The sequence below is a fragment of the Podarcis bocagei genome (assembly GCF_964188305.1).
Source record: "Podarcis bocagei genome assembly, chromosome: 8".
Lineage (NCBI taxonomy): Eukaryota > Metazoa > Chordata > Lepidosauria > Squamata > Lacertidae > Podarcis > Podarcis bocagei.
In genome coordinates, this window is record NC_138133.1 from 62,019,973 (window position 1) to 62,035,649 (window position 15,677).

The following is a 15,677-nucleotide window of genomic DNA, read 5'->3' on the forward strand; positions in this document are numbered from 1 at the left end:
CAAGAAGAAAGCCCATAGGGAAATCTCCGGGGACCTCTTTTAAATGCTGGTGGTGGGGAGCAGAGCCTCCCCCCCCTCCGGCCTTCAGAAGAGGTCCAGGAAGGCCGGCGGGGGCCGAAAGGCTTTGCTCCCCACCGCCAGCATTTTAAAAGCAGTCCGGGATAGCAGGGAAGCGCTTCCCGCTATCGCGGACGGCTTTTGAAGGCAGGCCGGGGGGAGCAAAGACTTTCGCCCCCCGCCCGCCTTCAGAAGAGGTCCTGGACATCTTCTGAAGGCGGGCGGGGGGCGAAAGTCTTTGCTCCCCCCTGCCTGCCTTCCCGGGAGAGCGGAGAAAGGCAGCGCGTTTCTCCGCTGTCCCGGACGGCTTTTGAAGGCAGGCGGGGGGGAGCAAAGACTTTCACCCCCCGCCCGCCTTCAGAAGAGGTCCAGGACCTCTTCTGAAGGCGGGCGGGGGGCAAAAGTCTTTGTCCCCCCTGCCTGCCTTCCCAGGGGCTTTTACATCGCCCCGGACAGCGGAGAAATCCTCCGCTGTCCCGGGCAATTTTAAAATGCCGCCCGCCAGCATTTTAAGATCGCCCCGGACAGCGGAGAAGTCCTCCGCTGTCCCGGGGTTTTTTAAAATGCTGGGGGTGGGAAGAAAAGCCCTTGTCTCCCCCCCCCCCAGCCTCCAGAAGAGGTCGGGGGACAGACTGTCCCCGGACCTGGTCTGAAGGCGGTTTCCATAGGAACGCATTAATTGATTTTCAATGCATTCCTATGGGAAACCGTGCATCGCAAGACGAAAAACTCGCAAGAAGAAAAAACTTGCGGAACGAATTAATTTCGTCTTGCGAGGCACCACTGTACCTTCTTCTTAGTGCTTCTCAGTAGTCCCTTTGTCAATAACAAGCACTTATTGATGCTAAACCCCATCCCAGTTAATTTACTTTAAGAACATCACTGTCCAACATTGTTACAGTATTATAACCAGGACTGTAGGTATTCTACATGTCTCCCATTTTCACTGACCAAGTATAGACACTTGTATCTACCATGGCATTTGGGGTTTTTTCTTTCATGCTCTGCATTAATTATTAGAAATATGCTGTTTCTAGCCATCTAAGAAATGAGCCTGGAAACACAAAAGAAAAGCTTAGGTCAATCCAGAAATCATGCATGTAAATTTTGACATGCTTTTGGTTATATCCAATATTCAAGTCCAAAACAGCACTTTGTTAGTGTTGCTTTATAATATTTCAGAGTAACAACCGTAGCCATGATCAGGAATTATGACTGAACAGGAAATACTAATACATGCTGGGGACATGAGGCCATGAATGCTAGTCCCAACCCCGCCTGATCAGTACCAGAGCTCCCTGTGCCCCAAATCTTGGAGCAATGTTCCACTGGCGTAATAATTTATTATCCATTTCCACTAGTGGGTACGTTTGTGTAGTTTTCTCTGCAGAGAACACCAGCCCACGTGGTTGTCTTGAAATAGGTGATGATCAGAGGGAGGTGAAACTGAGAGTGATGGAGTAATGGAGAGATGAATCAGTTAAGCAATTAAAAAGATAATTAGGATTGCAGCCTAGTGTTTTATGAGAGAAAGATGTCAAGCTGACAAGCTGCCGTGCAGAATGCCCCCAAATAAATAGCTGGAATCAACCACACAAGTGTTTCCAAAATTAGATCTAGCCCTTCCTAAGAGGTGGCTGACCCTCTTGGTAATTGTACATGGAATTATTGAGGTTGCTACTACCCATGCCCAGGCTTAATAGGGCATTTCATGATGTATCTGCAGCTGCGCCATGCTTGCTTAGTCTGTACAATCAGACAATTTCTCATCACATGCTGTTAATTCCCTGTTACGTTTCATAAGCAGCTTCTCTGCCCTCTCCCCCAGATGATGTGGTCTCCTGCATCTGACACAGACCGGTGGCTCCAAATGCTTGCTGTTTTCAGCTGGGATTCAATCGCATACCAGCAAATTCAGGTTGCACAATTGATTGGGAGGTAGTGTGCAGCAAACACGCCTCCCCAGAAGAGCAGACTTTTTGCAATAAGGAAAGTGGCTCTCCGTCATCTAATCTCCCTGCCAACAAATCAGAATGAATAAACAGGTCATCTGGAAGCAACCTGGGTTGCTTTTCCTTTCTCTCTCTCATCTGATATGATTGTGTCATCCTATAAGTGAATGAGAAAGGCTGCTGTCAAGAGACACCTTGATAGGCTTTTAGAATGGTCAGATACACCTCCCACTGATAGATGCCACTCCTAAGAATGGACTGCTGTTAGCAGCTTCCTTTCCCTTTAGGAAAAACAAATAATATATGAGCTGGCTGGCTATCAAGCGGGTCTCACATATTGTTGTGTAAGTTTCATACATAAGCAATGCCTTCAATCGATCTGGCCACAATGATGCATAGATTACATGAGAACTGGAGCCGCATGTCACAGGAGGACTGCAACTGGATCCTTGAATACAGAACTCCAGCATGAAAAGATCTTCACCAGTTTCCAGTTTGCTTTTGGTCTCAGTTAAGAGTGCTGGTTTCGATCTTTTAAACCACTAAGTGGCTGGGAAACTCAGTTTAGGAAGGGCCAGCTTCTGCCCTATGAACGTGCCTATTCATTGAGATCATTTCCTGAGACCCTTTTTCAAATACCCCCACTTGCAGAGGGAAGGCAGGTGGCCTTTCTGGGGTGCCATTCTGGTTATGGAACTCTTATTCTCTAGACTTAATTATTTCTAAACCCGATGGAGACTTTAGTAGACGGCTTGGGCCATGAAAAACAGGCAAAAGCCAACTTCTTGACCTGGATCAATCCTTTATCAGCCTCTCTTCCACACCCTCCTGGAGGGTCTTAGATGAGTCACTTTTCCTCAATTTATTTTACCAATAATCTTCAGGTGTTTCTTAGTGGCCTTAACACTCTGCAACATACCAAGGTGCCTTTGTCCAAAATTTATTTTATTTAATATTTATTACATTAGCTGTGATTCCTGCATTGGGGGGGGGGGTTGGCCAAATCACCCTTTGGGTTCCTTCCAACTCTCTGATTCTATTATTTATTGCCTACTTTTCCACCAAGGAGTTCAGGATGGCTCTCTGTCTCCCAATTTTACCCTCACAACAACCCTGTGAGGTTGGTTAGGCTGAGAGGCAGTGACTGGCCTGAGGTCACCTAGTGAGCTAAGTGGGAACTAGAACCCCAGCTAGAACCCCTGGTCCAGCAATCTAACCACTATGCTACACTGCTTCAATGTCCTGCAGCATTTTCACTTACCAAGAGGCTCTCGTGACCCCAAGTATCCAACAGGGGAAAGGTTCTCCTCCTCTGCAGGAGAAGGATGAATCCTCAACCTGTTTTCTAGGCTTCCATCACTGGGACCTTCATAGTGCTGTGTTCCTCTCATCCCAGATGATGCTTCAGCTCTCCTCAAACATGTCATTGATTGCTCGTGTTTCAGGTCTAAACCTCCACTGCAGCCATCTCTGACTAAATCCTTTGGACCCCCTAAAGCCTTTTCCTGGAATCATATTAACTATTGGAGCTAGCCTGGAGAAACCATTTAACTCTCCCACTCTTTTAGATGTTCTACTGAGTGCAATAATGAGGGTATTATTACTCCATCACTCAAGAACTCAAGGATAGTAGTTCTGGTTCAGACCAGTGGCCTCATCTATCTTAATGATCAGTCCAAGCAGTTTTAGAAGGAGTGTGCAGTGGCTCCTTGAGTTTGTTGTTAAGAGTGTCCCTAAATGTCAGAGTTAACTTCCTCCCTCCTGACATTTTTCTTGAGCAATTTCATCTATTATTATCCCCTGCTAACATTCCCTATGGTCCACCCACACCATTCCACTGTATCCTCTGTGAATTTTATTTGGAACTTGGGGCCAACAGTAATTGACCTACCCAGTTATATAATTTCTTTAATACCGGCAACAATGTGCAGGATGTTTACAGTTGCGAGTTAGCAGCTGTACTCTTAATGAACTCAAATCATTTCAATATAAATCTCGACTGTCTTGAGATAGTGGGCTGGAAAGCCCTGTTGCAACAGATAAATGGATACTCCAGTCTTAGCTTTGAGGCTTGATTGGATCCTGCTGCTCTTGAGAGATGACAACATGCTTGCTTCATGCCGGGGTTCATACAAAACATTCTCAAGCAAACCACAATGTATATTGATAGAGACCAGGAATATTTTTCTTCCAGAACATTCAAACCACAGTCTTTCTCTTTCAGCCATGGGGAGGGAAAACCCTGTCAGTAGCTAAACAGCAACTCCAAAAGCTCCAGACAAATCACTAATGGTGGAAGAGGCCCTTTATCAGTGGGGTACCTCCTGCAGGTGCCCCACTCCAATTAGACATGAGGCAGGTGGCTATCCCCAGACAAGGGCTACTTGGTGGAGATGTCCCACTTATGGTACGCTCTCCCTAAATAGGGTTACCTGCTGCCTTCTTTGTTATTTATTTCCTTCATTTATATCCATTCCCATTTCCTCTGGGGAGCTTACAAAGGTGTACACGGCTCTCCCCCTCCCCATATTATCATCATAACTCTGTAAGCGACTTAAAGCAACACAAGTGAGCTTCATAGCTGAGGGGGGATTTGAACCCTGGTCTCCCGGGTCCTAGTCCAGTACTCTAACCACTACACCTCAATGGCTGCTATTATCCTTTTGGTGCCGAACAAACACTTCATTAGTTTCCTGAGTATTCCTGCTGACCATGTTGTTGTACTGGTTTAATGATTTTGTGGCTTTTAGTTTATTAGCATGGTATTGTTGGTTTCCTGCCCCCACCCACACACCTTTAATTTGCATTTTAATTGTTCCATTATTTTTGTAAAGTGCCCTGGGAATGACTGTCACAAGGCTCCCTTAATACAGGGGTGGGAAGCCCAGTGCTATGCCCTCCTGAGTGCTTTTACCTAGTGGGAAGGATTTGAGATAGTCCTTAGCTTGCCTGGATGGAGGTAGGTGTGTGTGTGTGTGTGTGTGTGTGTGTGTGTGTGTGTGTGAGAGAGAGAGAGAGAGAGAGAGAGAGAGAGAGAGAGAGAGAGAGAGAGGTGGGTGGGTGGGTGGGAAGAAACTGGAGTTCTGCATGCCCCCGATCTAATTCAGGTCCCAATCTGGAGTTGCCCAATCTGATCCGGAATGATCTGGGGTTAAATTGAAATGGGGAACACATTTTAATTAGGGTTTTAAATTCCAATTAAACATTGTGGGGGGAGAAGATTGAGTATATCTCCTACTCCCTCCCCCAACACCACATGTTTAATCAGGGTTTAAACTCTAATTTCAGGTGCAGTTTGTTTGTTTTTTCTTGTTTCTTGCTTGCTTGCTTTATATCCCACCTTTCTCCCCATACATAACCCAAACTGGCTCACAACATGCATTAGAAATGGATTTTAAAAATGCACCAACCAGTGATAAATATATTTTTTTAATTTAATAAGTTACAGTGGTACCTCGGGTTACATACGCTTCAGGTTACATACGCTTCAGGTTACAGACTTCGCTAACCCAGAAATAGTACCTCGGGTTAAGAACTTTGCTTCAGGATGAGAACAGAAATCGTGCTCTGACGGTGCGGCGGCAGTGGGAGACCCCATTAGCTACAGTGGTACCTCAGGTTAAGTACAGTTTCAGGTTAAGAACGGACCTCAGCAACGAATTAAGTACTTAACCTGAGGTACCACTGTACAATACTGAAACAGCATGGAATCAAAGCAACTTAAAACAACTTAAAAGCCCATGAGGCGAAGAAAATGCACAACACCTTTCCACATACCCTACTGCAACAGCCAGTGAGTGGCCGGATGGCTGTCTGAACAAAAAAGTATTTGCCTAGTCCAGTACTCTCTCTACTTTCTGGTGTCATAGGAGAGGCGATAAAGTGCCAGCAAAACAGCAAATATTGCAAGGCTTGGGAGGCATTCAACCGAGTTACTCATTTAGTTCAGTTTTTCCCAGAAAACGTATCAAGAATCTAGAGCTTCAGAGAGGCAAGTTCTGCTGCCCTGCCAATGACAGTAGAAGTTGTTTGACTGCTTGCTTGCTTCTTCTAGTCTCTCCCTTGTTCCGCTTCATACTACTACATGCCCATTCTTCCTGCCTTCTGGCACATCACTCATTCTTCACACGTCAATCGCTAATGCAGTCAGTTAATGTAGCTGGGACTTGTTCTATCTCTTTCCAAAGAACAACACAGCAAGCTGAATTTCACATGCCTGATAACAGCACGAGAAAAAACTAACTGGCTCAAATTTCAATGTCTTCAACTACTGATCGTGTTTATTTCATTTTTATTATTCCAAGTATTTATTGATCTATCTGTTTGATATTGCCGGGGGCAAAATATAAGGACAAAACCTCCTGAACTGAAGAAAAGACAAAAAGCATTCTTACTTGTGCTTATCCTACAATTATTTCAATAATTTCTATGTAAATGAGACATTTCTAATCTTAAGAGAAATGCTCATATTTACATGCATATCAAAACTGCATTTTGAAACTGGCGTGCCTTTACAGTTGTCACACATGTGGCAACATTAACTCAACGACAGAAGAAAAAGATGAATTAGTGGCCTAAGAACAAAGTCAGCTTAATTAAAATTGTGTCAGCGTGTCGGAATGATATTAACTTTGCATTCCCTGATCGGAACAAAGAATTTGATATTCCTTTTGCTTTTTAAAACTTGTTTTAAGTTTCACTCTAGATTTTCTTACACCCCCTCCCCCCAAAAATCATAAACTAATCCAGTTTGCATTCATATGCATTATTTTCTGGGTAATTAATTTACTGAATCAGACCATTGGCCATTCAGGGTATATATCTTTGTTCTAATCTTTGAGATTACTCTGTTCTAAAAGTCAGAGGGGTATAGCATTATTTTTTTGCATTTCACTTATGAACTGTTTCCCGAGAAATATTCCAAAGTGATTTACAATATAACATATATAAAAGCTATCTCTATGAAAACAGTTGCATATATTAAAATTATTTTTCAAACACACACACACACACACACGATTAAAACAGCAACAGGACTAAACAAAAGCAAGAGAGATGCCAACTAGGATAAGGATAGCAGGCCAAGAATGGATGGAGCAGCTGAACCAGTTACAAAGCAGCTCCATTGGTTCCTAAACAGTGCTGAAATAGTACTGTACCTGAGCCAGCTTTCTGTGGTTTCTTGCTGGACAGCTCCCCTGGCTTCTCCGGTAAAGCAAACTTTAAGCCACATGACAACAACCTTATCTCTGACCTACCGGACAGCTCCTTGGCTTCTCCGGTAAAGCAAACTTTAAGCCACATGGCAGGGTAAGTAGGAATGGGGCATCTAATGTGCCCTGCCTAGATTCACCTCTTTGCTGTGGGTCCTCACCATAATAACCTCTTGGACCTTCACAGCAGAGACAGAAAAGAACCCAACCCAAAGCCCAGACTGGAAGACACAGGAACCAGTTAGAGGGTTCTAAGGAGGGAACAGCCAGGCACATAGGACAGTGTCCATTTCTCTGACCAGCCCTACTTCACACATTAAGATTCTTCAAAGAGCTTTGAATAAGCAGGGTATATTGGCTAGAGGTATCCAAGGTAAATTTAATTATAGAGTGGTTTTAAGCAGGGATGCAAAGTCCCAGTATCCAAGAGGAATCTGGTTATATTATCTTTGTGATTAAGGGGATTTAAATTTTAAGTGATGTAGGAAATGAGGAGAGAAGAGACAATGAGTGTTGTAATAATACTTCATAGCACCGCCAGAGTATTTTCAAATTTAATATCCAGTATCAGGCATTAAAAGAACTTTAATTATATCCCCATAGGCTTACTACTGCACAGATACATGAGAATGCCCAACAAAGGACACAGAGCCATGTACACACAATTTTGCAAATGGATATACAACATCTTTTGCAAAATGAAAGAAAACCATCACTTGGCCCCTAGTGTCTCCATTATCTATATCTCTATATATATATATATATATATATATATATATATATATATATATATATATGTGTGTGTGTGTGTGTGTGTGTGATTTATAGAATGTGTGTGTGTGTGTGTGAGAGAGAGAGAGAGAGAGAGAGAGAGAGAGAGAGAGAGAGAGAGAGAGAATGAGAGATATTTATAGATCACTTCCCATCCAAGGTTTCCAAAGTGGTTTGCAGAGTGAAATTCCAACATTAAATGTTAACCACCGCATAAATGAAATAAGTATTAAATGTACACAAAAGTCATATAAATTCAACCACAAGCAGAAAGCAAATGCCAGGAATACATTTGTTCATTTTAAATAGATTTCTCTACCACCCTTCATCTGTAGATCTCAGGGCAGTTCACAACATAAAAATACAAGATAAAAACAAGAACAAACCAAACCAATAACCCCCCCCACCCCTCCCCCAAACACATTTAGAAGGTGTATAAGCTATTAATCAGCCCAAGGCCTGGTTGAACAGGAACATTTTTGCCTGGCACCTAAAGGTGTATAACGAAGGCACCAGCCAAACCTCCCTGGGGAGAGCATTCTACAAACAGGGAGCCACATGCAATATCTAAAATGTGTCAATCACCTAGTTGTGAAATATCTAAAGTGTGCCAATAATCTAGCTGTGAAATATATAAAATATACCAATAACCTAGTCAGAGGAAACCTGAGCAGGCAAACATAGTTTTAACAGTCTGGGAAGCACCTCACTGTTGGAGCCCCCTGTATAGCAAGGGGAAAGTGTGTTTACAGAGTGGGCAGGCCACACTCCAGGGAAGGCCCAGTTCCATGCGTCTCAGCTGTGACAGATTTGGCAATATTGTTCCTTCAGATCCAAGATCCAAGACAAAAAACAGTCTAACCAGCACAGTTCTGGTTGGTACAGTTACTTTAAGTGACTTTTTGAAATATCAAGCAATGGCCTTTTTGCCACAGGAAAACTTTTAGCCGGGATTAAATGTGAGACCTTACACATGCAAAGCTCTGTCAGTGAGGTATGGCCTTTTTCCAAGTGAGCGGCTGGAAGAGGACACTGAACCAAAGAATGGAGGGGGATGGAAATGACACAGATGGAGAGAGAGAGAGATCTTATAGCATGATTCCTGTTTTCTACAGTTGTTACGCAAATGTTTACCATTTAATATGAATATGAATGTCAGATTACGGGAAGACCACATGGTTCATTTCAACCACAGTGGGAACTAAATGAATACAGGGCTAAGATTCTCTCCAGTTTGAGACTTCTGCTCTGAGTCTCAAGATCTCACTCTGTGTGTGTAAAATATCGTTTTTATTAAGAATAACATGAAATACCACAAACAGCAATGGGCATCGGTCACCAGGTACAAAGCAAAACGCAGTCATCGCATGTATAAGGCAGGAAATATTAGCAGCATGTTAACTAACCAAAAGGATGTATGAGGTACTGGGGGTCTAGGATCTTCTGTGTGAGAATTAATAATAGAAATAAATATAAACTAACCAGCATCAAAAGTATCTTTTTCATTGCTCCACACATCACTCTACTTCACTGTGTGAGTTTGTCAGTCAAAGCCAAGTACCATACACTGTTATACCAGTTGTAGATAGTAAACTCCTCTGCACTTTTCCAGTTGAACCTCAGCTCCATGTGCACTGCCACAAGAAGGTGACTTATCAGATTCTTACAAGGGAGGTCCTTGTTGTGACCTCTAAATAAGGAGAGCAAAGCTAATACTGTTTCCATTTCAATATCTCTGCCAAGAAGATCTGTATATTTTAAATTTTGCATAGAAGTTATTTCATGCCAGAGAACATATGCATACAGAATAAAACCAATATTGCTATGAACTGGTTACTCATGACTTACCCTAGATAATTGGAGGGTCATCGTTATCTTTAATAAGTTATATTTAATAAGTAAATATTTTATCACAATTTATATGGAGACTATTTGGGTTTTGCACAAAGTGATTATACAGAAAGCATAACAATATTTATATAAAAAAATACACCCCTAAGAATGAGCTGTACAAATTTCACCAGGATGCAACAATTAATAAAAAGCAGGTGGTAATGATAAAAACTTAACAGTGGAATCCTGAGATGGTGGAGGGGGATACACAGGTGGTTCGCAGAAGTGAGGCAGAGACACTATAATAGATTCCTGCCAGTTGGGTCACTTCTGCTTACACAGATGAAGAGGGAAAGGAGGAACTGAGGCGGAGGCTGGTGCAGTGAAGGAGCCAATCCAGCTCTCCTGCTGGTGTCTCTGCACCAAACCAACCTCACTGCTACGTCATGCCTCCTGGTAAGCAACTGCAACCCACCAACCTGGAAGCTAGCATTGTGGTTCCACCCCACTCAGCAAGCTGCTTTTGGTTCTTCCACCCTATCTAGTGTCCTGCTTGGCTCAAGCTGTCAGAGTGGCAGCCTTCCTTTGTCCCCCCCCCCCATAGTGAGATTGTATGCTTATGATCCCAGTTAGAGACAATCAGGAAAGGAATAAAAGATAAAGCTACCAATATTGCACTGCTTGAGTACAAAACAAGGGGAAACAATGTAAGCCACATTTTTGAAAAGGTGATAGCAGGGGAAAGTGCAGGAAAAAAAGCAACCAATGTTACTATTGGGCTGGGAACTCTTCCCTCTTATGTGGCATGTCTAGTTTAGGGTGGGGGAGAATGGTGAGTTAGGCAGGATATGATAGAGTAAAAAGGTAAAAGGTAAAGGACCCCTGACAGTTAAGTCCAGTCGCAAACGACTCTGGGGTTGTCCGCAGATAGTTTTTCCAGGTCATGTGGCTAGCATGACTAAACCGTTTCTGGTGAAACCAGAGCAGTGCACGGAAACACCGTTTACCTTCCCGCCGGAGTGGTATCTATTTATCTACTTGCACTTTGACATGCTTTTGAACTGCTGGGTTGGCAGGAGCTGGGACCGAGCAATGGGAGCTCACCCCGTCACGGGGATTCGAACCACTGACCTTCCGGTCAGCAAGCCCTAGGCTCAGTGGTTTAGACCATAGCGCCACCCATATAAATAGAGTACATGTTTGCAAAGTTGGAGATGGCAAGTGGATGGAGAGTAGTTTTTCTGTTTCTATCATCAAAGTATTATTACTACACTTGATCTTAGCCAAAAGGCTGAGAAGCAAGGCGGCAACATTAGCAGCAGCTTTTCACATAAGCTCCATGGTTTAAGTTTATTTTAAGTCTAAATTTAATTGTTTTCTAAATGTTTTAAATTGTTTTAAGTCCACAATTTATCATTTGTTGAGCTCAAGGCAAAAAGCTTATGCATGCCAACTTTCTGCCTTGCCTCTTGTGCTTTAAAGCATCCCAAGGTCCTTGCTAAAGTTGGAGACTTTGGTGTTCAGGATGCATGGCAAATGCTTTTGCTGAATTTTTCACATATACAGATTGTAGATCTTTGTGAAATACTCTTATTGCATTTTGCTGACCCTTACTCACATGTACCATCAGAAATTTACTGATTGAGAAAGAAGAAGCAACTCAATAAAAAGCCATCAAATGAAAGAAACTCCTAAGCATAGGGTGCGAGAAAGACAGACATATAAGTCAGTTGAGTGAATTAATTGAAAACTGCAGGCTTAGCTGCAGTATTATAGTATTATATTAACTGAAGTATTATAGTGAACTAAAACAGCTTTGCTAAGGTGGAGGAGATAGTGTTGAGCAGAACCCTTCAAAACTATAATACTTCACATTGGATGATAATATATTAACTATGCTATAAGAAATGAGATCTAAAGGACAATTGAAATCTCCAGCCCACCCAAATTCCAAGCAACCTAAGACTGATAGTTTCTTGTTTGGCAGTTATGGAAACTCTGGTCCCTCTGGGTTTTCCCTTCCCACATCTAAGAGTTATTCAGTTCCAGCAACTGCTCTGGTGGATGAAGCCAACGAGGACAGCCAAGAATGGACTAATAGAAGTCATGAGTATTTTGGATCTCAGCCTGGAGGTGAGAATGCTTCACTCACTGATGTTATGGGAGAACAGTTCCTACCAATTGTAAAGACTCTAAACAATATTTTTGGGGACTCCATGAGTTATAAATGACAAATTAATTCCCGTTGCTGGATGTGGAGATCAGCTTGATAGGATTATAGAGCTCCTTAATTGCTTCCGAGCTAGAGTGAATTAAAAAGACAAGCTATCCACAGGCCCTCAGTTTATTCTTCCTGTCAAGGCCCATTTCCCAAAGTCCCTGACATTTATGGACCTTGGAGAAATTGTAGAATCAAAGGATCTGGATTTTAAAGGGAACCTAGCTCTTATTCCAGACCAGGTGGCCTTGAACACCATTGCCAAGTTGTTGGGGAGGAAACAGAATGAATTACTGAAATTAAAAATCTATTCAAGAAATCTCATAACTACCCATACCCTCCCAATCCTACCATATTTAAATCAGATGTGTAATAACACTCTAGCTTTGCTAAAGAAATATATGCAGACAGGTCACAATTGGGCAAATACAAAATTAGGGTTCAAGGGCCTTTTAGAACTTTGTTAATGGACCACAAATTATTAAGGAAGCCATAGGCCAGCATTCCCCAACAACAAACAATTTGGAATGTTCAAATGCTCCAAGCACTGAAATGCTTATAGATCTTGAATCTCAGGATGCTGAAGGTAGGACCATAAATATTGGAACTCCTGACTCAGCCTTATGGAGAACTGGCTTTAGGTCTCCAATGAAGCATGTTTCTAGCCTCCCACTCATACAAGAGTCCTCTTCAGATTTCCCTTATATGATAATTTAATAAATTATAATCTTGATTGCTTTCAGTCGAAACTACAAAAAAAATGGCTTAAATTAATGTTGGCTTAGTGCTGGGGATAAACCACAGTGCCTAGGACTTGCTAATCGAAAGGTCGGCGGTTCGAATCTCTGCACGACGGGGTGAGCTCCCGTAGTTCGGTCCCAGCTCCTGCCCACCTAGCAGTTCGAAAGCACCCCTAAGTGCAAGTAGATAAATAGGGACTGCTTTCTAGCGGGAAGGTAAACGGCGTTTCTGTGTGCGGCGCTGGTGCTAGCTTGCCAGATGCAGCTTCGTCACGCTGGCCACGTGACCCGGAAGTGTCTCCGGACAGCGCCGGCTCCCGGCCTCTTGAGCGAGATGAGCGCGCAACTCTAGAGTTGGTCATGACTGGCCCTGACGCGCAGGGGTACCTTTACCTTTTTTAGTGCTGGCTTAAATTATTCCTGCCATGGCTCCATCACCTGGTGCTTGTAGAATTGGTATTCTAGTTTAGAGTTCTATCCCACACTTAAATGGTGAGGAGTGCTTGGATCCTTTGATAGATCAAATTGCTCCAGGCAGTCCAGACAACTAGACAAACAGCCTTCTGCAGAAATAGTTAGGTGTGACATTCAAGAGCTCAGGATCTTGGTCCACTCATCTTTCAACTACAACTCTAATAGCTAAGGTAATGATTAATGCTACCTCTCACTTTGGGCTGGTCCAAGTGGGAAGATGGTGGTTCCCATGGTAGAACTGCATATGGGCAAATTACTCTTCTAGATGTTGTGTGGAGCACCAGTTTGGGCCCATTCGGTTGCCATAACACTGAAATCAGTACAGCACAAGTAGTTAAGCAATGTGTGTAGTTAAGCAATGGTTTTTGCTGCCTCATGAGGTGGTAATGGTCATCAATTTAGATGGTTTTAATGGGGATTAGACAAGTAGATGGATAATAGACTGTTATCGCTAGCAATGACCACTAGTCATGGCAACTATATATATAGAAGCAGCATGCCTCTGAATCCCAGTAACTGGGGGACAAAAGTGAGAAAGAGCTTTACCCCCTTATGTCCTGCTTATAAGCTTCCTCTAGGCACCTGTTTCCTGTAACTGTTTCCTGTGAGATGCTGGCTTGTAGACTTCATAGGTCTGATTCAGCAGGGTTCTTCTTATGAAACAATTAAATAGCACTGCTCCTTGAGGAGCTACTTCCTTTCTTCCACTGTGAGAATTCTTCATTTACTTTCCTATTCTTATTTTTTTAGCTAGTCACCCCCCCCCCCCATAAGATGACCAATTCTTCCATCTCAGGCCTGCTAAATTTATTGTTTCATGAGGGACTCTTGTCAATAGCTTTTGGGAAGTCAAGTGAATTATCTTTTCTAGATCTCTCCTTATTCACAGCCTTGCCATAGCCAGCATTATTTGTGTGTTAACTTTGCCTATGAACATCATCCTTTGATACACGGGTTCTTTGTTGCTTCCTTCCTTTTGAGATAACTACGTTCTCATGTATTTATGAATTAATATACATGGCATGAACAGCTGTTGCATTCCCAGACAGAATCAGAAGCCACATCATACTGGAAATGAAGAGAATGAGTCTCATGTAGTTGGGAAGGGATGTTTTCTGTTTATCTTCTCTTGCCAAAGATTCTGACTGAAGGGCTGCCAGAGATTCTGTTTGAGAAAAAGGGTGGATCCCATTACCAGAGTGGACAGGAATAAATTATTGTTACAATAACTAAATAATTTGTTATTAATTAATTCTGACTAAATTTTCATATCTGATGTACAATACCTAGCATGTTTTTTGATTGCCAAACCAAAGATTTCCTGTCTTGCTTTTAAGGACACAAGAATCCTCTGCTCATCCCTCTGTGCTGCTCCGACTGTCGCTCCATGGGTACCAAAGGTCCCTTGTCCCATATCAGAGCAGCAATCCATCCTTCTAGATATCCTCCCAAGAGTAAATAGTGATCATGCTGGTCCAGTGTCTGTGGTTAGGGGTCCAGGTAATGGTGACAGCTGATTCAGAAGTCAGTTTTGGGGGGTGGGCAGCAGGGAGTGAAGTGAGTCCAGCTCAGATGGCTGCTTCCCATAATGTAATAACAACAACAGCTAGGTAGATGGTGGCATGGAGGAGGAGGAGGAAGCATTGGTTGTAGTTTTGGGGACAGCTGGGCTCCGAATGGCACTGTGTCAAGACACATTGGAGACAACAATGTTGGAGGGGGCATGGCAGAATGGGCCCAACCAGGCCTGACACAGCAACCAAGCATGTCCAGCAATACCAGGGGAACCATGCACCAAGACTGCAGTCCTGTATGTTGCAGAGGTCTGCTTCATCCGCATGTTTCCCACAGGGAATGCATTGGCAAAGCAGCATCCAGTGTCGTTGGCCCCATGGAGCTGTCATGGAAGAGGTGTGAGGATTCTGAAGATGTGGGGGAGATCAACATGGAGGTGGGTGTAGGGGAGAAGGTGTCAGTGCCTCAAGAAGAGTCGGATCTTGTGGAAGGGACCCGTAATCAGGAAGGTCAAAAGTTGGGTTCTGGGGAACATTCAAGTGGGTTAGAGAGATGCTTCTAAGGAAGATAAAGGTAAAGGTAAAGGGACCCCTGACCATCAGGTCCAGTCGTGACCGACTCTGGGGTTGCAGCGCTCATCTCGCTTTATTGGCCGAGGGAGCCGGCGTACAGCTTCTGGGTCATGTGGCCAGCATGACTAAGCTGCTTCTGGTGAACCAGAGCAGCGCACGGAAATGCCGTTTACCTTCCCGCCGGAATGGTACCTATTTATCTACTTGCACTTTGATGTGCTTTCAAACTGCTAGGCTGGCAGGAGTAGGGACCAAGCAACGGGAGTTCACCCCGTCGTGGGGATTCAGACCGCCGACCTTCTGATCGGCAAGTCCTAGACTTTGTGGTTTAA

General features: G+C 43.4%; 1 long non-coding RNA gene across 1 annotated transcript; it reads right to left on the reverse strand.

Annotated features, from left to right (window-relative positions):
• Positions 1–3,004: 3,004 nt before the first annotated feature.
• Positions 3,005–4,776, reverse strand: LOC308593138. The gene is made up of 2 exons (XR_014010772.1): positions 4,651–4,776; positions 3,005–4,609 (listed from the first exon to the last, which is right to left on the reverse strand). It is a non-coding gene; the product is annotated as an uncharacterized lncRNA (long non-coding RNA).
• Positions 4,777–15,677: the final 10,901 nt, after the last annotated feature.